This window comes from Montipora foliosa, chromosome 6 (assembly GCF_036669935.1).
Source record: "Montipora foliosa isolate CH-2021 chromosome 6, ASM3666993v2, whole genome shotgun sequence".
In the NCBI taxonomy this organism is placed as follows: domain Eukaryota; kingdom Metazoa; phylum Cnidaria; class Anthozoa; order Scleractinia; family Acroporidae; genus Montipora; species Montipora foliosa.
The window spans coordinates 763775-791274 of NC_090874.1; the positions used below are offsets into that span (position 1 = coordinate 763775).

At 41.5% G+C, this 27500-nt stretch overlaps 1 protein-coding gene and 2 pseudogenes across 2 annotated transcripts in view; all 3 read right to left on the reverse strand.

Moving 5' to 3' along the window:
- Positions 1-691, reverse strand: part of LOC138004923 (uncharacterized) — a 2322-nt pseudogene extending 1631 nt beyond the window's left edge.
- The window catches only part of LOC138008505 (uncharacterized), a 41884-nt gene extending 30165 nt beyond the window's left edge, over positions 1-11719 (reverse strand). The window contains exon 1 of one of the 2 annotated variants that reach the window (XM_068855821.1): positions 11625-11719. The gene's annotated coding sequence lies outside the window, so the exon portion shown is untranslated. The remainder of the gene's footprint in view (positions 1-11624) is intronic. The other variant, XM_068855820.1, reaches the window with a different exon arrangement.
- Positions 11720-19101: 7382 nt separating this feature from the next.
- Positions 19102-19899, reverse strand: LOC138004924 (uncharacterized; annotated as a pseudogene).
- Between the last annotated feature and the right edge of the window lie 7601 nt (positions 19900-27500).

Genomic DNA, 27500 nt, shown 5'->3' on the forward strand with positions numbered 1-27500 from the left:
GAGCGGATGTATGACATAACCAACATTTATGCCATGTTGAATTACCTCTAACTCTGCCTTCGGCTCGCACGTGATGCACTGAACGACTGTTACTTGCACCAGTTCTGAGTGGAGCTGTTGCGCGCATACGCGATTTCATCTCCACTGTCATCCATTCCATTAGACCTTGAAGCGTGGCAATCTTTCCCTCTCGCTCCAGATCTCTAGACCAAACCTTGCGGTCGTCCGCACACATCTTTTGTTCAATAATAGACAGCATGTGATTGTTGTTCATGTCGCCGGGAACACCTACTTCTTTTAAAGTGTTATGACACCTTTTGACTAAATGCACCAAATCACAAAATCTTGCATCTTCGCCATTTTGCAGTGCACGAAACTAAACTATATCTTGAGTTATCCTGTCTGAAACAAATCTCGGATCTCCATATATAGAATCTAAATACTCACATGCAGCCTTGTAATCTCTTCCAATTCCTTTTATCAAATCAAGAGGCTTTCCTTGGAGACATGACCGCAGGAAGGTGATTGCGTCTCGATTTAAGTACTTAGCTTCAATTGCGTGTTTAAAATCTGCTTTAAAAATAACATACTCTCTGACATCACCGGAAAACTTTGGCAACTTTGGTTTTTCAATCTTGAAATAGCGAAGCGCACTATTACTAAAAATAGATTTGTCAGCGTGAGATCCCATGAGACCCCCCGCACAGAGTCAGACAAACACTGCGACCAAAACAAAGCAAATGTATGAGCGGGAGCCACGGTTGTGATCCTAAAAGCGAGAATTTTAGTAAATTCTTCGGTTTATCGTTCTAGAAACAAGAGAAATGGTAGGCAGCAGACACTGCTGTTGAGGTGAGTGCAAAACAGACTCAAGATATCCAGAAAAACGGCCGGAATCACTAAAAGAGTTGGAGAAATCGGCGCAGAAAGTATTTATACCTTTCCCGAGACCGGCGAAAGAACTCGCAAAGTGCAAGCGTTGGTTAGTGGCATGTTCACGGGAATTCTTTACGGAGAAAAACGTTAACAACGGAACGGCAAATGGGAACCAAACTGGCCGTGGCTTTTGCTAAAGTTTTCATGGCAAATATAGAAAAAGGCATTATCAGCAAAAGCAAAATTAAACCGCTAGTTTTGGAAGATTGTTCTGGATTTGATAACGATCAAACCACACGTTCGCTGTTTGAGACAAATGTTACCAAACGGCCTCTTGAAATTGGTCTGGAAGCGTTTCATCGCACCTCAAGATCGACTCGCTCAAACGCCATTTTGGATCACTCAAAGTCATCCATCATTTTGATGCTCAAATTTCTTCTGTTACAATGCGGGGACATCCAGGTTAATCCTGGTCCACCTAAACATCCTTGCGGTCTCTGTAATAAGGCTGTGCGATCCAACCAGAAAGCCATTGAATGCGAGGAATGTCTTCGTTGGTTTCATATCAACTGTACTGCAATGTCCGCTCAATCTTACGACAATTTTGGTCGCGATTCTAATCTTGTCTGGATATGCAACTTCTGTGCCTTTCCAAACTTCTCTACAACTTTTCTTCTCGACAATTTGGATAGCTTTGCGAGTAATAACAGTTATCAGCGCCGGACCCAAATTATTCTTCTCCTATGGGACCACCGCTGCACACCTCCAATCCGATTGCTCGTTCTCCCAAGCAGAAGAGGAAGAAGCTGAAGGTCATCTCACTAAATTGTAATGGCATAAAGGGCCCGACTAAAAAAGCTGAATTTCAGGCACTCATCGATCTACACAAGCCTGACATCGTCCTGGGGTGTGAATCAAAACTGGACTCCACAATACCCACTTACTCGGTTTTCCCAAGTACGTATGATATTTTTAGGAAGGACAGAACTTTGCATGGTGGGGGAGTTTTTATTGCTGTTCGCAATGATATCATCGCAACCGAAGAAGTCTGCCTCGATATACGCGATTGCGAGATCATAAATTCGCAAAAACCAAGACTCTTCTCTTCTCCAGTTACTATCGCCCACCATCTCCTGATACTAACGCGTTGGATCTATTGGACGATGTCCTGAGTAGGATTTATAGCTCTAACCCTCTGGTCGTCCTTGCTGGTGACTTCAATTGTGGGGACATAGATTGGTCAACTCGAAACCTCACACCCCGTATTGCTCAAGCTTGCGACCAAGCTCTCTTGGATTTTTCAGACAAATACGGCTTAATTCAGCATGTTTCTGGGCCGACGCGCCCCGCCTCTGGTCGAACATTAGACCTTGTCTTCTCTTCCAATCCTGGTATCATTAAGGCCTGTCACGTTACTTGCGGCATTTCTGATCACGACGCCATATTATTTGAGGTTGATATTTCCCCGAAGTTTACGCCGAAACCCCCTCGGAAAATATATCAGTTTCACAAGGGCGACTTCGTCGGTCTAAAGTCAAGTTTATCTACCCTTGCTCCTGATTATCTATCTACCCAGCCAGAGAGCAAAACTGTCGACGAAAATTGGTCCTACATCTCCCAAAAGATTTTAGAAGCCACCGACAACTTTATACCACATAAAATGTCTAAGGGAAAGCGTCACCTCCCTTGGGTCAGCACCTCTGTGAAACGCCTAATGAACAAACGCGACAGAGCGTATAAGAAGGCTCCGCATAGCGGCAAAGCCGTTCACTTTACCAAATACAAGCGACTTCGCAATATCACTACTAAACACCTGCGTGTCGCGCATGACAAGTACGTCAGTGAAGTTATGGGTGGGTTAACCCCAGAGCCTCTGGAGACTGGGCCCAAGAATATTGGCTCTAGCGGAATCAAACGTGCTTGGTCGTACCTTAAGCTGCTTCGCACTGAATCCCAGGGAATCCCGGCCTTGGTATCTAACAACCGCGTATGTTCCTCGGACAGCGCTAAAGCTGAGGCTCTACGTGAGCAATATAACAGTGCGTTCGTCGAAGAAGATCTCAGAAGTTTACCTCAAATGCCCCCCTCATCTTATGAATGTATGACTGATATAATATTCTCCGCAGAGGGCGTCAAGAATCAACTCCTGAAAATTAAGATCGATAAAGCTAGTGGACCAGATTTGATTCCAGCTAGAATCCTCCGCGACGCCGCCTCAGAGCTCGCCGTCGTATTCTCCTCACTTTTTCAACAATCTTACGACGCAGGTGCCTTACCACAGGCTTGGAAGCTAGCCAATATTTGCGCCATCTTTAAAAAGGGCTCCAAAGCTGATCCCAAAAACTACAGACCGGTGTCCCTTACATCTCTCACATCTAAAGTCATGGAACATATAGTATCCTGCCAAATATCACGGCACCTTAATGCAAATCACATCGTCTCTCCGCACCAACATGGTTTTCAGCGGGGCCTGTCATGTGAGACTCAACTCATCACCGTCATCCACGAGTGGGCATCAGTCCTAAACGTCCATGGTCAAGTCGATGTTGTATTTCTAGACTTTGCAAAAGCTTTTGATTTTGTCCCCCATGAACGGCTTTTACTTAAGGCTGCCTACTACGGTATTCGCAACAAGGCTAATATCTGGCTTCGAAGCTTTTTAACTGGGCGTAGCCAACGAGTTGTGATTAATGGCTCTGCTTCTTCGTGGTCTCCTGTAGTCTCCGGGGTGCCCCAGGGTACCGTATTGGGCCCCATTCTCTTTTTAATGTTTATTAATGACCTACCTAAAAACATCACATCTGGTATCAAGCTCTTCGCTGACGACTGTGTTCTTTACCGTCCGACAAATTCTGTAAGCGATCATTTAGCTCTCCAGCGAGACCTCGATCAACTAGAGAAGTGGTCCTCCATCTGGCAGATGAAATTTGCTCCCAGTAAATGTTTTGTTATGTCCGTCACTTTGAAGAAATCTCCTTCCCAGTTTAGTTATTCCCTTTGTAACGTGAAGCTCGACGGTGCTCGTCACCAAAAATATCTCGGCGTGTACATAACATGTACGTTGTGTTGGCAACTGCAGTGTGACGAAGCTAAAAAGAAGGCTATGAGAGTCTTAGGGATCCTTCAAAGGAATCTATCATCGTGTGATCGTTCTGTTAAGGAACGCTCATACCTATCTTTAGTACGTCCTATTGTTGAATACGCCACGGTTGCTTGGTCTCCGCATACAAAAAAAGGGATTGATTGTATTGAAGCCGTTCAGCGCCGTGCAGCACGTTTTGTTAACAACGATTACAGCCGCCATAGTAGTGTTTCATCTATGCTTACTGATTTGAACTGGCCTTCATTGCAGTCAAGTTAACATCTCCGTTCCCTATGAGCTCACATCCGTGCCTGCGTATGGCCGTACAAGGAAGAGTCACGACTTTAAGATCAGGCTCCCATCCTCCTCTGTCGACGCTTACAAACATTCCTTCTATGTAAGATCAATTCCTGCATGGAACGCGTTACCAGCTGATGTTGTTAGATCGGCATCGTACCCAGAATTTATCCGGAGAGTGCCCACTACTCTGACATGTTAACTTCATTTAATACCTCGTTTATTGTCATACCATGTGATTGTAATTTCATACTATGTAATCTTAATTGTTATTTTACTATGTAACTGTACTTGTAACGCCGTACATGTAAATTGAGCGACTGCTGGCCGCTCCATTGCCGGATTAGCATTTATGCGCTAGTGGCAATTATTTTGATTAAAGATTAAAGAGATACAATGACGATGTCTTCTGTGTGTGGCACACAACCGAAGACAATATAGAAAATTTTGTGCAAAGGGCAAACAACTACCACGATACAATCAAATTTACGGCTGAAATATCAGACTCAGAAATTACATTCTTAGACACAAAAGTGTACAAAGCCGAGAGATTCAATAGAGAATCCACCCATGATGTGCAAACACATTACAAACGGACAGAGACCTTTCAATACACGAATTTTTATTCGTGCCATCATAGGCAGCCCAAGCTCGCGTCACTACAGACAGCCGTTGAGAATTTAAACGCATTATAAGACTTTGTATGGGAAATCAAATATCGTCGATTATAAAGCCTAAAAAATGCTCAATTTAGCTTTCATTCAATAAAATGAATCAAAATGACTCACCTTTGGTGTATTCTTGTGCCTTTTGGAGCTTATTTTACAGTTTCGGGAAGTCGGTGTTTTCAATGTTCTAAGACTTCGTCTTAGAACATTGAAATATTTTAGGCTTTATAATTGACGATATTTGATTTCCCATACAAAGTCTTATAACGCGTTTAAATTCTCAATGGGCTGCCTATGGTGCCATCCACCAGAAAGGGTTCATAAAAGGAGAAGCGCTACGCCTCCTAAGAACAAATTCGTCAAACGTGACGTTTAATAATAACATGCAGAGAGAGGATACCCAAATAAATTTTCAGAAAAGTTCCTATCTGAAGTTAACTTCACGGATAGAGAGAGGTCACTTGAAAACAAAGACAACAGCACAAAAAAGAAAATATTGCCTTTTGTTACACAATACCACCCGGCTTTACCTAACCTCAAGAATATATTAATGAACAAATGGCACCTTTTTCAAAACCAACCGCACCTTAGAGAAGTATTTAAAGAGCCACCCATACTATCATATCGCAAAGGAAAGTCGTTAAAGGACACTTTAGTTAGAGCTAAACTTTGAAGGCACAGATTTTAGAATCGCTTGCGAACGGCAGGAGTCGCGCAGGCCCGTCAGCACTTTTTCAACGGAAGCAAACTTAAGCTACAATTTGCTGGTAACTTTTCATGTTCTTTGAGAACTTTTGCTGAGAACCATTTGCCATAGTCGATACTCGGATCGAGCGTGTGATGATTCCAGCTTTTGATACAGTCGCTCACGCGTTTCAGTTGCTCATCTCTTTTTCCGCTCAATTTCAATCCCCTGCACTTTAACCACCACTTCAACTGGCCAACAGTGTATTCTTCTGGTTCTCTTTCAAATTTAGAGCCTGGAACGTCGTCTTCGTCGGTAAAAGTTGGAAGCGAACCGCTCGCCATTCACACATTCGGCTTAAAACCATTACAGAATTGGCGTTTGTTTGTCTGACTCACGACAGGGGTCTAAAATTTCGTGACATCATTAGTGCCCTTCGCTATTACAGGAACTACCGCTGGGAATTACTGATTGAAGGCTGTCATTATTAACACTTGCATGGGTGTCGGAATTAATAACCACAGGAACTGTGGGATTGGTATTTTCACCGCTCTCAATAGAACCGTTACCGGAAGACACGTTTTGTTCTGATAACTGAATAGTTGAGGTTCCGATCTCATGTTATGGCCATTTTCTTTCAATTTCGTTTTCGTCTTGACCAAACTATCCAAATACAAATTTGCCTTTATTTCCTGCCTTAAAAGGTTTTCTTGACATTCAGACATCCAGTTCTCAGCCTCTTCAAACTGTTCATCATCGTCAATCATTTTGGTGTATTCTTCATGCTTCGTCACTAAATTGCTATATGCTTCTTTGACTTCGTTTAGAGCATCTCTTACCTCACTTTCTGGTCTTTCAACGTCAAGTAGGCTTGTTAACGTTTTGCCACATCTTCTAAGAGCTGCTTTCGCGTTCCTTCGTATCTTCTTTGCTTCCTTTAATTCTGTTTCCATTGTTTCACACCACGTGCGTCCAGAACCAATTTTCCCTCGGCCCAACAGTTGACAAGAAATCGAATGCACTGTTCCGGGGAAAAATGGTTAATAATCCACTGGATTACTCAAATCGTACAATTTTCTTAATGTCTTATTATTCGATCTACAAAGGAAAATATTACATAATTTCAGCTTCTATGAACTACAATAAAATACGGACTACGGCGCTTGATTTCAACAGATCTCACATCATCGATCACTTACTTCTGTGACGATATCCAGTAGATTAAACACTCCTCAAACTTCGGTACCACAGGTTAGCGGAAATATGAAAACAGGTTGGTGAACAAACAGGTTAGCATAGATCCGTTGGCAAAACGTCCCAGAAAAAGTGATCCTTTTTCGTGTTATCCGGTCTTAATAATGTTACTAATCTTAAGGTAATCAAATGTCAATCAAGGAATCAATTAACAGAATCAAATAATCTGTTTTTTAACAAAACAGTACCATCATAGAGTCTGACAGGTTTAAGATGTTATCTCGCGACTAAAATGTAATCTAATATTTACTGCCTCCTTACAAACTCAGAGGCACTCAAGAAATTCTAGCCAGTCTATTTTCACGGAAATTTAAGCTAATAGTTTGTGCATATTCTAGATCAAGCACGCACGAAAATTAAGTTTTTTTAAAGACATCTTCTGAGATCTGTAAATCATTATGGATTCTTTTTCTTCATCCTGTTCTAAACTAAGTCGGGTCGTCAATTGCTGTTGACGGCCCGACTCACTGGATGTCGGGTCTTCAAGTTGAAAAAGGAAGTAAGCTTTACTGCCGGAAGTCGAACCGGCTGGGGCAGCTTCAAACAACTCCCGCCGGATCATGACGATCCGATCAGGTCGTGACGACCCGTCATTTGAAAAGTCGACCCGACTATTGAAAGTGTCAGATGGAGAGAGAAAGAAAAAGTTCAATGAGCAAGGGCCAAGTCGCACTAGAGGACAAAAATGTTTACTTATTCAAAAATCTGTCCTCACAATGAAAAACCAAGTGCGACCGGTTTGTCCATCGAAGGACAAAATTTGGTCACAGACGGACAAACTTCAAAGATGCCGTCGACTATCTCTGGAGCAGGCCAAACTGAAACAAACCTTGGAAAACAATAGCGAGGGTGTCCTGATTTGGAAATGATTTGACAGGTGATATGTAGCAGAGTCTCTATGTGATAGACTTCGCGGAAAAATTGATAACGTTCTCATTTTGCAACAACATGAATCCAGAGGCGGGCGACTAATACTTTCCGTATGAACTAGGGCAACAATTTCCTCAATATCCACCAGGATGGATCTATCCGATGCCTAGGCCTTACATATTCAACAATCGAGGAACTCCCAGTCAGTGGGTCAGTGGCAGTCCTTCTACCACGAGTTCTGACTCGTCGCAAGAATCCTTTCAGTTCAGCGAAGACGGCTCCATGCCGGGATCATTCCAAACTTCTTTGTGCCGTACATCTTCGTCAGCCGAGAACATTTTGAGATCCCTCGTGTCGCGGTTTGTGGATGGAAACAGCGAGTAAAGGCGGTTTCGCAGGAAATTGCGCGACGTTCACAGCATGGTGTGATGTTTTGTTCACATATTTTGTTCTCAAGTGCGACTGTAACGTTCTGGACAATTTTGTGTCACTGGCCGATTTCAAGTCAGATTGGTCCTAAACAAATCCGAAATTGCCCTCTAGTGCGACTTGGCCCCAAAGGAGGCAATGCTGCTCAAAAATGTTGTATGCTTGAGACTAAAATATCGATATACGCATAGAACATCGACCAGAACAACATTCACAAATGTTGCGAATGTGTCCCTGGCAACATGCAGTTCAGAAACAGAAAAGAATGACTGACTGTAATAGCGCTCCGAAATGTTGAATGCTTCGTTCTTAAAGCGTAGCGATGGAAGTGTCAAATGGTGAGAGAAAGAAAAACTTTGATAAACAAAGGAGGCTGTGCTGCTCAAAAATGTTACATGCTTTGTTCTCAAAGAGTAACGTCTAAAATATCGATATACGCATAGAAAATTATAAACATCGACCAGAACAGCATTCATGCTTCGTCCTTAAAGCGTAGCGAAATCACCGTACACTTCCTCAAAACATCCAAGCGAATGGTTCGTTCGTTCACGGCGTAGCGAAATTAATACCCAGACAACATGCTGTTCAGAAACAAAAATAATGATTGACTGTAATAGCGCTGCAAAATGTTGATGCTTCGTTCTTAAAACGTAGCGAAATTGTCGTACGCTTCCTCAAAACATTCAAGCCCACCGAAAATCGCCGCAAGCTTCCTAACAGCATCCACAAATGGTCAATGGTTCGTTCGTAGCGAAATTAATACCCTGACAATACGCTGCTTAGAAATGTTGTATGCTTCATTCTCAAAGAGTGGCGGCTAAAATACCGATACATGCATGAACAACTATAATCGTTGTCCACAATAGCACTCACAGCAAATGTTGTGAATGTTTCATTCGTAGGTAGCGAATACCCTCTCAACATGCTGCTCTGGAATGTTGGATGCCTCGTTCTCAAAGAGTGGCGGCTTAAATGCCTTTATGTGCATGAACAACCATAAACTTCGTAGCACTTACAAATTGGTGAATAATTTGTTCGTTCGTGTTCGTAGTGACATATATATTCTGACACCATGCTGCTCAGTATTAATGTTTGGGGTCTTATGCATTGTATGCATACAGACCCCTAAGTCAGAGGCAGATCTTGTTTTATTTGCCGTTCCCAAAGAGAAGCGACTAAATGGACAATAATAAATGTCACTATAAATAAAAGAAAAGAAAAGAAAGGAGAGCATCGCAGTTGCGTAGAATTTTTCGTTTGTTCTTAGAAGAAATAATACCCTTACTACAACTGTATGCCGTCGGCTAAAAAGGATGTGTGGAAACAATTGAAAGACCGTTTAGAATAGAACTCACTGTTGTTGAAAGCCTCGTTTTGACGTTTAGAAAGCGTTCGTTCCAAAATCGTTCAAAAAGTGGTTTCCTTTTTTTTCTGAAGTGTCACAACGATACACGGAAAGACCTTGTACAAAAGGAGAGCATACCAGTATAACGTGCGGGGGGATAACTACTTGGTCACGACTTTAGAACGTGTGGAGCCCTTTTTTGGGGGGGGAGAGGGATTCGGCGATCAGCGTCTTGCCTGTCCTGGCGGGTCGCGTGGAGGACCGTTCAGGCACAGATACTTCAGGTAATCGAGGTCGTAGTAGAACCAGACGTGTCTCTTTGTATTTGCATTATTGAAGATAAAATCTAGTTGTCTTGCCTGTTTCTCCGCCAACTGTTTGACATTCATTTATAACCTTTTCAAGAAATTCGCATCTTTTGTATACACCCGTCAATAACTTATGGATTTTGCTTTCTGCTCCTAACACACATTCAACGCAAAACACATAGAGGATTATACCTGCAGAAAACTGAATCCTGCTACACCAACAAAGAAAAGAAAGTGTTCCCCTGCTGACAATGAACCCAGCACTTCAATCGATTAAAGGAAGTCAGTGTCGAATATGCCACCCCCCCCCCCCTTCCCCACCCCCTCCCCTCCTCGAAATAATGCCAGTTGTCAAAATTAATTGTGATATGTCTAAATTAGGTTATTGCTGGTATTATAGAATAGCTACTGCAAACATTTCATACTACCTTACATTGTTGTTAATCATAAATCACCATTTCGATATCATTATACAATATTTCATGCTTTCGTCAGCGATACCTACATCTTTAAAATTCCAACAACTGCCAATAACTTGCAAGCCAATTTATAAAAAAATTATAATATATAGGTCTCCCTTATACTACTTTGTAATTACTCGTTTCAGTTAATAACAACATTTAAAATAAACACATTTACACGTTTCAAATTCCGCAATTCCCGACGCAAAGTGATACCATCAAAACACTTACTGTTTATTAAAGAACTAGTGACAACTCCTATGATATTGCAACGAGAAAGTGGCTGCTAACACTGAAACGAAAATGCTGTGCAAATTCTTTCCCGACTACTCCATCCTTCATACAGAAGCAACGATATTTGCAAAACCATTACTTCCTATCTAAGACTAAAGTGACGATTATAGCAGCATTTTAAGTTGCTTTCAGCTTAACAAAGTCATCAGCACCAACACCGTATCCTAGTGACTTGTTCTATCTTTAATTTGGAAAGTCAGACTTCAAATTCTACTACCTTACTCTACCATATACGAATTCTAAGAGTTACGATGAAAAAACCCTTTGCACACCAGTACTCATTAAACCCCATCTCCGGCAAAAAGAAATTATGCATTCACGTTGCTGGACATCCACAAATAAACGATAAACCAGCGCAATTGCTAACCAAGCAAATAAAAAACTTCAAAACTATTGCCCAATATTAATCACCTAAACGCGTCGAAGTCGTTAACAGATTTAAATTCTTCATGAAAAACGGAATGCTAATCTGTTGGAAGGACGCAGCATGACAATTCATTTCATCAGTTTTGCGTCATTTGAATATCAGCACACTCCAAATCCTCGCGTTGTCGCTGCTTCACGGTCACACGTTTCATAAAAACCCCAATAAAGTACATACTTACCGGAAGGTCAGAATTTAACAGGAAACTACGTTTTCTTCACACCTTGATCTAAAAAACCGTGTCGAGGCATTTTTATTACATGTGTGGTTTGCTTTTATTCACTGTTAAACTTTAACCTTTTTGTAAAACGCGCAGTACCTTTTCTTAAATATTCATTACTTTCGAAGGAGGCAACAAATAAATACTCCCCGACACGGGTTTTTTGCCAGATTATCGGGCAACATTCTAGCCAAATTTCAGCGAAAAGGGATGAAAACTCGCGGTAAACGAACTGGAATCGTGCGCCTCATTCGATGAGATTTGCATTTGAGTTTTGACACATTTGTGGACGTTTTTTCGCAAACTTTTTGTAGAAAAAAAAAAAGAAAAAAAAAAGGTGTACCTGGGAATATCAAAAACTAAAATGGCAAAATTACCATCACTCACAGGGGACCAAATACAATAACAAACCTACAACACAGTCTTGCCAAATTCGTTTCCAGCCACAACTGTAACATTTCCACCCGGCCTCACCGCCTCCACTGTCTTCACAAATACACAATTTTTTTCTATGTCCCTCGCCACCTGACATTTCCAACAGTCGGGTCGACTTTTTCAAATGACGGCTCGTCACGACCCGTCAACATTTTCAGAAAGTTCGTCGAACCTTCTTTAAAATAGCAACTTCCTGTTACTTTACTTCCGCAAACACCTCGACCCGACTTCGGCTTGACGGGTCGTCTTTACCAAAAAGTCGACCCGAATCAGTTCGTGTGTATTGGAAAACCCTCAAAATTCGTGAACGTATTCATGTGTATACTTAAAAGGACATTAGAATACTCGGAAGGAACAACATGTTGATTCCATCAAAGAATCTGAAACGCTTAAGATGTTATCTCAGGACTAAAATTGAATTTGGTTTTAAGTACATTGGGATGCTAATACTTACAATCTCCTTGCAAACACAGAGACACTCAAGACGTTTCATGAGGAGCTTAATTAAGCCGACTCAGGAATTCTTGGCTGAACGTCTCCTGACGGTGTAGATATCCGTCAACAAATGTTAAAAACATAACACAAAAGGTGTTTCGTATTCAGAAAAGTGTTAAAGCATTCACGATCGATTAGATTATACTGTGAACTTACGTTAAGCAGAAAAAAAGTAGTTAATTTTTATTGAATGACCATATTTAGGGGCGAGATTAATTTTGTGGGGAACACAAATCTATTTCAGTTCGTTAGCGCGCATTGACCGGGGCGGTTAGTGCTGGAACACGGAACCACTTTTCATTCTATAGGATTTATGGATAAACTCTCTCACCACGGGAAAAGTGATATACCCTTTCAAATCAACTGGTTGGTCGAATTGTTAGCCAATTTGCCGAAGGAAAGTTCTTTCAGCTCTTTCGAAGCGAGATTTGTCGCCTTCAAGTCGGTAATTTTTTGCGGGAAAATGGTGATCACGTTCCAAAATTCGGCGCGTCTAATCTGCAAGTCGCAGGTCATTGTTTCAACAACACAGAAAGTATCCTAAACATTCTTAAAAGCTAACCTTAGGCCTAAAAACTTTTGTTTAGGCATAATTAGGCCCAAGGTCAGCTTTTAAGAATGCTTAGGATACTTTCTGTATTCTGGTAAAAACGTGGACGAAGCAGCTACAATAGGACATTCTACTGAAATTTCCCAGTGACTTGGTTATCGAGTTCCATAAGGACCATAAGTATCAAACTTAAAAATGGATTGCTTTTAAATGAGAAAAGAAGCAACTGGTTCAACGTTGCTGTTGAGAAAAGTGTATGCCAGGCAAAACAAGTTGCATCTCGGTAGCCTGAAAATTAGGAAATAATTTCCCTGTGTTTAAATTAACAAATACACCAATACATCAATGACGTTTCATGTTTAAACAGAGCATTAGAGAATCACGTGTTCGAACGTGTAATAGCTCTTGGGATTTATTCTTCAGTTATCAAGTTCCATAAGTATATATAAAACTTAAAAATGGTTTGCTTTAAAACGAGAACAGAACTAATTCACCGTTGCTGTTGAGAAAAGTGCCAGGCAAAACAAGTTGCATCTCGGTAGCCTAAGAAATAATTTGCCTGTGTTTAAATTAGCAAAGACACCAATACATCACTAACGTTTCATGTTTCACCAAAGAATTAGGGAAGCAGATGTTCGAAGGTGTAATAGCTGTTGAGTTTTTTTCCGCCCTCAGTTATCGAGTTCCAGAAGTATAAAACTTAAAAATGGATTGCTTTTAAATGAGAAAAGAAGCAACTGGTTCAACGTTGCTGTTGCGAAAAGTGTATGCCAGGCAAAACAAGTTGCATCTCGGTAGCCTGAAAATTAGGAAATAATTTCCCTGTGTTTAAATTAACAAATACACCAATACATCACTGACGTTTCATGTTTAAACAGAGAATTGGAGAAGCTCGTGTTCGAACGTGTGATAGCTGTTGGAATTTATTCTTCAGTTATCGAGTTCCATAAGTATATACAAAAATTAAAAATGGTTTGCTTTAAAATGAGAACAGAACTAATTCACCGTTGCTGTTGAGAAAAGTGCCAGGAAAAACAAGTTGCATCTCGGTAGACTGACAGTTAAGAAATAATTTGCCTGTGTTTAAATTGACAAAAACACCAATACATCACTAACGTTTCATGTTTCACCAAACAATTAGGGAAGCAGATGTTCGAAGGTGTAATAGCTGTTGAGTTTTATACCAGCCTCAGTTATATCGAGTTCCATAAGTATAAAACTTAAAAATGGATTCCTTTTAAATCAGAAAAGAAACAACTGGTTCAACGTTGCTGTTGCGAAAAGTGTATGCCAGGCAAAACAAGTTGCATCTCGGTAGCCTGAAAATTAGGAAATAATTTCCCTGTGTTCAAATTAACAAATACACCAATATATCACTGACGTTTCATGTTTAAACAGAGAATTAGAGAAGCTCGTGTTCGAACTTGTGATAGCTGTTGGAATTTATTCTTCAGTTATCGAGTTCCATAAGTATATATAAAACTTTAAAATGGTTTGCTTTAAAATGAGAACAGAACTAATTCACCGTTGCTGTTGAGAAAAGTGCCAGGCAAAACAAGTTGCATCTCGGTAGCGTGACAGTTAAGAAATAATTTGCCTGTGTTTAAATTAACAAAAACACCAATACATCACTAACGTTTCATGTTTAACCAAACAATTAGGGAAGCAGATGTTCGAAGGTGTAATAGCTGTTCGAATTTAATCTTTAGTTGTCGAGTTCCGTAAGTATATATAAAACTTAAAAATGGTTTGCTTTGAAATGAGAACAGAACTAATTCACCGTTGCTGTTAAGAAAAGTGCCCGGCAAAACAAGTTGCATTTCGGTAGCGTGACAGTTAAAAAATAATTTGCCTGTGTTCAAATTAACAAAGACACCAATACATCACTGACGTTTCATGTTTCACCAAAGAATTAGGGAAGCAGATGTTCGAAGGTGTAATAGCTGTTGAGTTTTATTCCGGCCTCAGTTATCGAGTTCCAGAAGTATAAAACTTAAAAATGGATTGCTTTTAAATCAGAAAAGAAGCAACTAGTTCAACGTTGCTGTTGAGGAAAGTGTATGCCAGGCAAAACAAGTTGCATCTCGGTAGCCTGAAAATTAGGAAATAATTTCCCTGTGTTTAAATTAACAAATACACCAATACATCAATGACGTTTTATGTTTAAACAGAGAATTAGAGAATCACGTGTTCGAACGTGTAATAGCTGTTGGGATTTATTCTTGAGTTATCGAGTTCCATAAGTATATATAAAACTTAAGAATGGTTTGCTTTAAAATGAGAACAGAACTAATTCACCGTTGCTGTTGAGAAAAGTGCCAGGCAAAACACGTTGCATCTCGGTACAGTGAGTCTGAAAGTTAAGAAATAATTTGCCTGTGTTTAAATTAACAAATACACCAATACATCACTAACGTTTCATGTTTAACCGGAGAAGTAGGGAAGCAGATGCTCGAAGGTCACGGTAATAGCTGTTGAGTTTTATTCCTCAGTTATCGAGTTCCAGAAGTATAAAACTTAAAAATGGTTTGCTTTAAAATCTGAAAAGAACCAATTTACCGTCATGTGCTGTTGAGAAAAGTGTATGCCAGGCAAAACAAGTTGCATCTCGGTAGAGGCGTATTTGAATCTGCAGCGCTCATCCCGCCGTGTGCCATCACAGGCGGCCCACAGTCGGAAGGTAAACAATTATAAGGATTTTTATGGGAATCTCGATAACAGACTGAAAAAGATATTTACCCGCAAAAGTTCTCAATAAAAAAGCCGTACTTTATTGTCATGGTGAATTTCTTGCTTTTTGTGCGGTTTTTTGCCTGATTGAATGCGATTTAAGCGACTTCTCAAATTCCCGAGTCGTCACTCTTCCCTAAATAAAGGAAAGGCTGGCAACTCATTTCTAACTTACCTCAGATCTCGCCGAAAAAATTCACACTTCTCCGGTATCAGTCACGCTCAAACTCCGGCGATGGCTACACGGATAAATTTACTTTCCCTTGACCAAGTTTCAAGGTCCAGCGAGTATCCATTGCAGAGAAACTGCGAAAAATATTCAAATTTTCAAACTCCTTCGAGACTCGCTAACAACCAATTTTGACACGGCTGGTCAACGGTTCACTGAGCCTCCATACGGTGAGCGCAAACCTACGCAAGTGTACCCGTAGTTGGGCAGAGCAAAAGAAATCCCAGACTCGTTCCCAAATACCTGCCTGGGGTCATGTTCGAGTTTCTAAATCGGCGAACGATATTAAAAGTTCCACACTGAAACCTTAAACACAGCTCCCATCGCTTTGGTTGCCCCACTGTATGTTATAAATCCGGATTTTCATCGAACTCCGTAAGTACTGAAGCTGTTTGAAGCCTCGCGCGTGCAAAAACCCCCTCGTCCGATGACACTCGACACCACGGCTGTTTTTTTTGTTGTTGTTGGAAAAAAGTATAGTTTTGTTAAGTGAATTGCTTTGAGCCAAAGAAATCACCCCACCGTAATTTCTACTGTCCAAAAAACAGACAAGCGAGATTGTAACTCGGATACCTTTCAGGTATTCCGACTAATAATTGTTGGTTTTCGTTCGATATCACTTGATCCGGGGGGGGGGGGGGGGGGCCCCAAGGTCTCGTTCAGGGTTCCGCGAATGAACACAGAATTACGCGAAGAGAAACAGAAGTCAAATTTCCTTTTAAATTTTCTTTTTAGATAAAAGCATTCGATGGTTATGCCTTTTTATCATTAAAACTCATTGCGTGTCGTATTTTTGTGTTTTTAAACGGTCTCTTTTAGGGGTCAAAATTTGCTTAAGCCACGCCTAGATTGGTCTCCTTTAGGGGTTAAATTCAAAATTTCCGACGAGCATCCCCGTCTTTTTCATATGGGAGTTCCCCTCTCCCCCCCCCGGGCGCTTGATGCACCGGTGTGAGAAATAATTTTGAAGACTTCAACGCAACCGGAAGCGCAAAAACAAAGCACAGATGATTTCAACGATGGCATTTTTCCTGGACTCTCAACAGAAAAATGTGTCCAAAAGGTTGAAAAGGTGCAGCGACCTTTTCATATGAATTTCTTCTGAGTTCATGATAATGTGAGTTGTTGACGCATGAAAAACAGGATTGTGTTTCATACACTAGTAAATACCTTCGACTGCGTTTCAAACTCCATCCAAACAGCTTCAGTACTTACGGAGTTCGATGAAAATCTGGATTTATAACATGCGGTGGGGCAACCAAGGCGATGGGAGCTGTGTTTTAAGGTTTCAGGGTGGTTTCAGGTTTCGCCGATTTAGAAACTCGAACATGACCCCAGGCAGGTATTTGGGGACGAGTCTGGGATTTCTTTTGCTCTGCCCAACTACGGGTACACTTGCGTAGGTTTGCGCTCACCGTATGGAGGCTCAGTGAACCGTTGACCAGCCGTGTCAAAATTGGTTGTTAGCGAGTCTCGAAGGAGTTTGAAAATTTGAATATTTTTCGCAGTTTCTCAGCAATGGATACTCGCTGGACCTTGAAACTTGGTCAAGGGGAAGTAAATTTATCCGTGTAGCCATTGCCGGAGTTTGAGCGTGACTGATGCCGGAGAAGTGTGAATTTTTCCGGCGAGATCTGAGTTAAGTTAAAAATGAGTTGCCAGCCTTTCCTTTATTTAGGGAAGAGTGACGACTCGGGAATTTGAGAAGTCGCTTAAATCGCATTCAATCAGGAAAAAAAAAAACACACAAAAAGCAAGAAATTCACCATGACAATAAAGTACGGCTTTTTTATTGAGAACTTTTGCGGGTAAATATCTTTTTCAGTCTGTTATCGAGATTCCCATAAAAATCCTTATAATTGTTTACCTTCCGACTCTGGGCCGCCTGTGATGGCACACGGCGGGATGAGCGCTGCAGATTCAAATACGCCTCTACCGAGATGCAACTTGTTTTGCCTGGCATACACTTTTCTCAACAGCACATGACGGTAAATTGGTTCTTTTCAGATTTTAAAGCAAACCATTTTTAAGTTTTATACTTCTGGAACTCGATAACTGAGGAATAAAACTCAACAGCTATTACCGTGACCTTCGAGCATCTGCTTCCCTACTTCTGCGGTTAAACATGAAACGTTAGTGATGTATTGGTGTATTTGTTAATTTAAACACAGGCAAGTTATTTCTTAACTTTCAGACTCACTGTACCGAGATGCAACGTGTTTTGCCTGGCACTTTTCTCAACAGCAACGGTGAATTAGTTCTGTTCTCATTTGAGCGTGACTGATGCCGGAGAAGTGTGAATTTTTCCGGCGAGATCTGAGGTAAGTTAAAAATGAGTTGCCAGCCTTTCCTTTATTTAGGGAAGAGTGACGACTCGGGAATTTGAGAAGTCGCTTAAATCGCATTCAATCAGGCAAAAAAAAAACACACAAAAAGCAAGAAATTCACCATGACAATAAAGTACGGCTTTTTTATTGAGAACTTTTGCGGGTAAATATCTTTTTCAGTCTGTTATCGAGATTCCCATAAAAATACTTATAATTGTTTACCTTCCGAATCTGGGCCGCCCGGGGTGCCATCTTGGATTTTCATTCGCAACATTCTGTTCATTCTGCCCCTCGGAGCAGAATGGTGTAATGGCGTTCTATCCATTCCGGAATAGGAATGCGGAATAGAAAAACGCGGACATTTTATATTCTGGCCATTCTCGTTCCAGAGTTGTGGATAAAAAAACGCGCCCTTAGAGAACTACGATGGAATGCTCCTAGCAACTTGGTTTGTACTTTAATTTTTGTGGGAGAGGAAGTAGCTTTAGTCTCTACTTGCAACAGTTAGCATTCAATCAAACTATTGACTTGGCAATAAACTTTAACGAGAAGTCATTTTGTGGAATGAAACTTCATACAATTGTTTCACGATAAAAGACTAGCATTTTGGAAGAAACTGATCCCTGTTCCGCAAATGGCTTTACAGGATCTATGCACAATAATTTGCGTGTTGTATTCATAAAATTCCTTGAAACACTTTTACGTGAACGCGCTTGACAACTTAACACAATTAAATTTCTACTCTCTAATAAGGCGCTATGTTTTTACAATGATTTTTCTGTTTTCTGATAAAAAAAATAAAAAAAACACAGAAGGAATTCGCGATTACCTCACATTACTTGTGCATAAAATATTTCTGCCAATGTGAAATGGGATGTGCGAGTAATTTTTATATATATAGTAATTTTTTTTGCCAAAATTTCAACAGAAGACATTGGATAGACTCCTGCAGCAATAAAGTCTCAGATATCTTGTGACAAACATCATCATAACTTTACGTCTGCATTAAAATAAAGACATTCTTTAACAATCTTCAGTGAAGTCAATATATCGTGACATAACCCCTTTAGTTTTCAAAAATTATGCCACCTATGTCATGATACTGAAAACTCCATCGAACCGTTAAAGGGGATAGTAGCGAGATAATAGCAACCGCAAATTACTGAATACATTTCCTGCACCTCTCCAGTCTCTCCACATCTGTTCATTAAGGAAATATTGAATTTCTCCACCTCTGACACATTTTTCTCTTTTAATGTAAGACTTCAGTCTTGCCCATGCAGACTCAACCTCTTGGGTGTGTATTCCTGTTAAAGGATCTACAAAATTGTCCTGGTGAACTACCGCCCTAAGGACAGAAACGTTGGCAACGTGTAGTTGCAAGTTTCGGAAGGCGGCCCAATCATCAGTGTGCATCTCAGTACCTGGAAGCAGAATTCTTTGTAAGATCCGACAAAATGTTGCTCTATCTCGTCGTTGCACCACCTGAAAATATCCCCTACAAAGGCTGTATTCCGTGCACAAAACGCTAAATACCCACCAATGGCCGTTTCTTCCTCTGCGGCCTCTTTGATACTGTGAAATAAACAAAGCAGAAAATGCTATCCATTAAAACATACCTTGCATACTACCGAAGAATGTAGCATAGTACTAAGCGTAAGCAGTTTATGACGTAAAAAAAAAGTTTTTATTAAATCTATAATCGTGTTAAAAACGCGACTGAAAATTGTGATATCGCTGCTGGTACTCTCCTTCTCCCCTCTAGTAATTGTAGGAATCCAGATAACATAAATTACCTTTCACTTTTTAGGATGAAACCTCTTCCGCCTATGGGAATAATCTGGCAAGTCTCTGCCACAGTAGTGCCTCTGTCAAGACAGCGTACGCGTTTCGCACTGTGTTTATGGTTAAACTTAACATTCTTGCTGCAGTTGAACGCAATTCACGTTCGCTCCAAAGATACAGTAATAGTAAAAGTTTACCGAGAGGTGCGAGGGGACTTACGCTTGCGACACCCAGAACATCGCCTGAATCAGTAATGAAAACAGATTATGACAATTAACAGAGATTTAGTACACAATTGTATCACCTGATCAAGTTCCCCCAAAAAATAAAATTCATAATCGTAACTTCAATAGACCTTGCCCGTATGTATACTTCGAAACAAATTGTCTACTTCATACACGATAACACTTATGCGCCCTACACTATGCACTATGTATTGTAAGAAATTTGGTGAATGAACTAACCTTATGTATCCGTCGACATGCCCTTGATTCCTGTCACTCAAATCCATAGGTCGGTTGAAGGGCATACATCTAAGGGGACGTTCTGCTTGAAGCCACTGTATTAGATCGCTTACAGGACCGTTTGCAAGATTTGACACAGCTAGAGGATTCATTCTTTTACGCTGAAGGTAGAAATTACAGCTGGCTCGATTGGTGCATTTATCATCGCCGAAAATGACAACACAAGCAAAGTATTAAATATCGTTTGCATGCACGTTTGTCCCAAACAAGGAGTGATTCTTTTTTTCTGGGGCTCAAAGTTGCAGCATTGTCACACCGCCCACAAGAGCGTCGGATCAAATATGTCGTCCCCCCAAGATTATTTTGAATTTGTTAATGTAACTAACATTCCAAAAGAGTTCACATGTGAAATATGGTAGTTTCAATATCTTCGTTCTTTACTTGCTCCTTGGAACTTATTTTGACCCAGAGAATTTTTTTTTTTTTTTCACGAAGTGCGTATCCCTTGGTAAACCCGAAGATCTGTAACCCATTAGGGCCGTACCGTTTGTAGACACTGCGCGGAAAGGCTCGAGCAAAATGGTTCGCGGAATTGTCATATGTGCAGGCAGCCGTGGAAAGGATTCTGCCGAAATATATTTGCAGAACAGTTACTCGCTGAAGTGAAGGTGACTTGTAAAGGTTGCAACAATGATGTGCCACTGCCTGCAATCCAGCAGCACGTGACTGTGCTATGCCAAAAAATTGAAGAAACGTGTTCTCAGTGCCAAACGTGTGTGAAAAGAAGTGAGACCCAGGCACACAATCAAATGTTCCCAAAAGCTAACATCACTTGCGATTGTGGCATCATAATATTGCGCCAAGATCAACCTCGTTCCCAGGGTCTCTCATTTTAACGCCTGGGGCGAGCGAGGAGAGACCCTGGTAGGGTCTGGTCACGTGCTTCCGTGACAATTAAAAACACGGGAGGCGTACTTTCTAAACAAGGAATTTGTCGCGTTGAGCTTTGTCGAATTCAAAGCGAGGCTAATAGCTTCGCGCTGCGACTCCGCCATTACCCGCGATGTTTTACAGTACCCTTCAGGCTGCAATTTCACATAGTATTTATTCTTAAGTTAATCTAAAAGTTAAACAAGTTATCTGCCTCGAGGCAATTTACCATGGCCGTGATGTTGTCGCCGTGTTACCCATTGGATATAGAAAGTCGGTTATATTTCATCTTCTTCCTTCGTTATTCCTCGCACAATCTACAGCAACTTACGACAGACGATGTATATGTTTTCTTCGGCGTTTGCAAACTATTATGGCCGGACATAGCCGCAGAAGAACATATGTTTGCATTCCCCAGCACATGAAACTTGGTTTGTTTTGGTGACAACACATTCCGCACTCCCGTAGTCTCAGCATAGACAAAATTCTTACTAAGCCGCCCCTTCCTTTATTGGATAAATTGTCATCTCGCAGACTCTGGGGGACACGTGACTAGACCATACCAGGGTCTCTCCCGGCTCGCCCCAGGCGTTAAGATGAGAGACCCTGGGAACGAGGTTGCGCCAAGATGAGAAACTGTAAGCTGAAGGAGGTAGAAAGTTGTCTGGGATGTGAAGAATCAATAAAAAGGTGAACTGACGCCCAAAGACGCCGCCCAGAGTTCCATGCTTGGTGAGCTCAAAGCTATGCTCTACGTATTGGCTCATACGCAACCCAGCCTCAGTCTAAAAGGGTAATTGTTAAGACCAAAAGCCAAAGCGCCGCTCGTAGTCTCATTGGCTAGCTCCAAAGGCCATCTTTAGACCCTGGCCATTGAAATTTTTCACCTGTGTTAGAGAACGCAGCCTTGGATTCCTCGACCTCTTAGTGACAGAGCCGGTTTGTTGAGTCGGTTCGTAGATCCAGACGATTGCAATTGGTCCTTTCATCCTTCTGTTGTTCGTTTGTTAGACGCTCAGTGGGGCCTCACACAATTGATCGCTTCGCGTCCCACTACAACGCTCAAACTACCCCTTTTCAAATCTACGTATGCTTCACCAGGAACTTATGGCGTCAATGTCTTGCCTCAGGAGTGGAATCGCGGGGACTGACTATGCCAGTCTTTCCGTGATGCATTTTATGTTTTTTTTTTCAGAAGTTTTCAATGTTGGCGCTTAGTCCGATACCAGTCTGCTTTGTGATGTGCACCTTGGCAGACTGATGCTTGACTTGATGGAGCTTCAACTCTGTTCCAAGTCCTCTTCCACCGTTTTCAATTTTAGTTTTCCGGCTGGAATGAACAGCATTTTTGGGCTATGTCCAAAACCGACGTCCCATTTGTTCCGGCGCATCCGCTACACGTAGCTCTGTTTCTAATTGAGCTTTGCATTTCAGCCATGGAGTAGGGAACGGGCGTTTCCGTGCTCGAGGTTGCCGCGTGTATTCGATCAGATGGGCTCATTAGGTTGCCGGGTTCCTCTCGCTAAGTCATGTCTCGAGGGCGCCAGACGTAAGCTTGCCCGTCCAGTCCAACCGTCTTTGACGGGGGAATTGAAGGTCGCCTTGGTCCCGACCCAGATTTCCGTACAATAGTCTTAAAGAAAGAAAACCATTTTAAACAGGCAGAGAGGATTCAGGATATGTGCGGCAAAGAGTTGAACCAGGAACGATGACTTTTCATTGCAGTTTCCAATATCCACTAGAGTAACGAGACAAGCTTCCGAAAAGATAATTTTTTTAGAGTCTTGACATAGTGAGATCCAGCGAAACAAGTGAAAGGTAACCGTCTTCAAAGTGATTTTTAGACCCATATATTGGCCGTGTTTTCACGACAGAAGCTTTCTAGCTTAACATTCCTGACAGTGATCTGATTGCAGACTTCGTTAAGCCATTTAACAAAGATACGTGTTTTCACGGGTAAGATTAAATGTAGGGGAAACAGCCAATGCAATAATAATAAAAATAAAAATAAAAATAATAATAATAATAATAATGATAATGTTAATAATAATATTAATAATAATAATAATAATAATAATAATAATAATAATAAAACGCTATCTGTTGTTGAACTAAAGCTATAATTCTGCATGCTTTCATTCCTTTTTACAGCAGTAAGCTTGTCATATTAAGATGGGATATTGCGTCGTGTAATTGTTACGAAATGCCCAAAGTCATGAAGGGTGGCCATGAGAGTTGACCGCAAATAACCTGGTAAAGAGAATCCGAAACACTGCTTAGCTATTACGAACTACTCATGCGCAGGAACCTATCATTCAAATACGGGGAATGATTCACTTTCACCAAACAGTCGCAACGCTTATATCTTCTGTCACTTCGAAGTGCTTCAGTTGTTTCCACGTTATTAATAAGAACGTAAAGAGATTTCATACCCGACGCTGATACGAATCTTTCAACTATGAGTCATTTCTATTCATTTTATGTTTTGCACTGACCTGCCGAGCTCCACTGAAAGTATGTTATCAAATTAAACGGTTGAGCACGAGACATTTCTAGTTACGCTGACCTCCGTCGTCATTATTCATAATACAATTTCCTAGTTCTGTAGCTCACAAACAAGGCGCGTGGTAACGCACCATTATTTCTGTTCTCACGATTAGAGATAAGTAGACATTTTTTGACAAAATTAAAATGTCGTTTCCAGTCTTCTTTGCAACTGCTTTAGTTCACTTAGGCAGCAGTGTTACGAAAAATAGTATTACGTGCCTAGCGTCACTGTCTAGAAGCTTCGCGAGAGTTCGTAGTTTGTTTATATTTAGGTTTGTACGTAAGCGTTTGTAAATCGCTGTGTTTTGTAATCTTTCTATAATTAGATTGATTACTAATTCAGAAAGTTCTAGAAGTTTATTGTCAGAGTATATAAGTAGACGAGTCCAAGCGGAGTGTTTTTCTAACTAGTTTTTCACAAGCGAAGAGAGTTGGCGTTAGCTGTGTTTATTCAAGTGTGACAGAAGCAGTGTTTATTCAAGTTGGCGGAGGCCGTGTAAGTTTGTCGAGTACGGGTTGTTTAGAGTTTTACTTCGTGAAAACTACGTTCATTTTGGAATAAATCTTCTTGTTGTTGTTCCGACAACCCTGCGTTCAGTTTAGTTTGCAAGCTACCTTTCCTCAAAACATTCGAACTCGTAACATTGGGGGCCTGTCCGGGAGAGGAATTCATTTGTTTGCCGACTACAGAAACCAGGAAAGGACAATTCAAGAACGAGTTACAGCTAAAGTAAGGAGAACTGTACAAGAGAGTATATTGTGTTTTTGCTGTGAAATACTGCTATGGAAATGGAAAAGCTTTTGCAGATGGGAAAAGAATTTGGATTGGAAGGAGCAAAGCTGCTCGAGTTTGTCAAGAAGCAACAAAAGTTAGAACAAGAAAGAAGGAGAGAAGAGGAAGAAAGAGAAGAAAAACGCAGACAATTAGAACAAGAAAGAAGGAGGGAAGAGGAAGAAAAAGAAGAAAAACGCAGACAATTGGAGGAAGAAAAACAAGAAAAACGAAGACAATTGGAGGAAGAAAGAGAAGAAAAAAGGAGGCGGTTTGAAGAAGAAAAGGAAGAGAAACATCGGTTACTTGAAGAAGATAAAAGAAGAAAAGATGAAGAGAGAGAAGCTAGGCGTCAAGAACGCGAACTAAGAAAATTGGAGATGGAAGCCGCGCTGTTGAAACAGAAAGAGGCTATTGAAGCGGCAAAAAGAGAACATGAGCTGGAAATTGCACGTTTGGCTGTGGAGAGTGCTGACGGGCGTCCTGAAGTGAGAGAGGATCGGGCTAAGGCACCTAAACTCCCGTCGTTTGTTGATGGCAAAGACGTTTTGGACGTGTATTTGCAGAGGTTCGAGAGATTTGCCGAGACAGCTAAGTGGAAAAAAGATGGATGGGCATCGAAGCTCAGTTCTCTGTTGTCTGGACGGGCACTAGAAGTGTATTCACGTCTATCGGAGGACGCAGCTAAGGATTATGACAAGGTAAAGATTGCGTTAATGAAGAGATATGACCTTACCGAACACGGCTATCGTTGAAAATTTAGAGCATCCAAACCAGAAGTTGACGAAAGTCCGGAGCAGTTTATTGTGCGACTGGACAGATACCTGTTACGGTGGCTAGAGCTTTCGAATACTGCGCGAAGCTTTGATGGTCTTAAGGACTTGATCGTGAAAGAACAATTTGTTGACTCTTGCCCTAAGGATTTGGCAATTCATTTGCGAGAAAGGGCACCTGAGACTCTAGCAAAGATTGCGAAGATCGCTGACCAGTACTTGGAGGCTCATGGTAAACACTTGTTCAGCTCAGCGAGCAGAAAGCCAACAGTACAGCCTTAGAGGGAAGAGGCCAAGAACATGCAGATTAATCCACCAGCTCTGCATTGCTTTAAGTGCAACACCCGAGGTCATAAAGCTGTCAACTGCCCAACCCTAACAAGAAAGTGTTTCCTATGTGGTAAGCAGAGACATGAAGCTAGAAACTGTCGATCAGGTGGACGCAGATCAGGAGGACAAAGTAAGGATGGTTTCCCCCTGTGCAGCGTGGTCAAGTGAGTGCCAGTTGTTTAGTTCAGCCACCTGAGGTTAAACCTACTGATGAAGAAGTTAAGGCCTGTATTAAAGATGATAAGCTGCTGTTAGCCTGTGGTAAGAAGATTCCATTGTTGAGTAGTGCTTGTGTTGAACCGTTGACTGGAGTGAGAAGTAAAATGCCTGTCGTGAAAGGTAGAGTTGGAGAGAAGCCTGTTGACGTCTTGAGAGATACTGGTTGTAGTGGAATTGTAGTAAAGAGGGACCTTGTGTCTGACGATCAGTTTACTAGCGAATTTAATGTTAAGCTGCTCATTGACAATACGGCAAGGAAAGTCCCCATCGCAAAGATTGATGTTGATACACCTTATTTCAAGGGCCAAGTGGAAGCGCAGTGTCTTCCCGATGCTGTTTATGACTTAATTATTGATAATGTACCAGGGGCAAGAAGAGCCGCTAACGACCCAGACCCAAGCTGGCAAGTTCCTGTACAAGAAGCTTGTGCTGTAACCACAAGAAGTCAAGCTAAGAAAGCTGGAGAACATATTCCGTTGAAGGTACCGGGCACTAAAGAAAGTCCTGTAGTTGATAGAGAAAAGCTCAAGGAGATGCAGCGTGATGACGAGAGCCTACAGAAATTTTGGGAGGAAGATGACGTAGTTGGGAGAGGCCAGGCTGAGACTTCATTTGAAGTGAAAGGTGGAGTTCTGTACCGCGTCTAGAAGCACCCTTATGTGAACGGAGGTAAACCCCTGAAGCAGGTTATGGTTCCTGTGCAGCTGAGAAGTCGAATAATGGAACTAGCTCACGGATCGATCATGGGAGGTCACATGGGAATAAAGAAAACGACTGATAAGATTCAAAGCACGTTCTATTGGCCAGGCATTCAAGGGGACGTGACTCGTTATTGCAAGTCCTGCGATGTATGTCAGAAGACAGTTAACAAGGGTTCCGTACCGAAGGTTCCCCTAGAGAAGATGCCATTAATTGACAAGCCGTTTAAGAGAGTAGCAATCGACCTGGTTGGACCTATTGTTCCCCCGAGTGAGGACGGTCATAGATATATATTGACATTGGTCGACTTTGCAACTCGTTATCCTGAAGCTGTCCCGCTGAAGAACATTGATACTGAGACTGTGGCAGAAGCGTTGGTGGATATCTTTAGTCGTTTGGGAGTGCCTGAAGAGATCTTGAGTGACCTTGGTACGCAGTTCGTCTCTGAGTGTATGAAGGAAGTGACGCGCCTTTTGAGCATTAAAAAGCTCACCACGACCCCTTATCATCCTATGTGTAATGGCTTGACGGAAAAGTTTAATGGAACAATGAAGAGCATGTTAAAGAGACTGTGCAGTGAGCAGCCAAGACAGTGGTATCGCTATATTAACCCGTTGCTGTTTGCATATCGTGAAGTTCCTCAGGAGTCTACTGGTTTTTCGCCGTTTGAGTTGTTGTATGGAAGAGCTGTCAGAGGACCGATGTTTCTTCTCAAAGAGCTTTGGACGAAAGAGTTGGAGGAGCCTGAAGTAAAGAACAGCTATCAGTATGTGTTCGAGCTACGCGAGAAGCTTGAAGATACCCTCAAGCTGGCGCACACCGAGCTTCAGAAAGCCCAGAACAAAGGCAAGCATTATTACGACCGAAAGACTAAAATCAGGAAGTTTGTACCTGGAGATAAAGTGTTAGTGCTGCTACCGACCGACCACAACAAGCTCCTAATGCAGTGGAAAGGTCCATTTGAGGTTAGTGCTGTAGTTGGTCTCAATGATTATAGAGTGA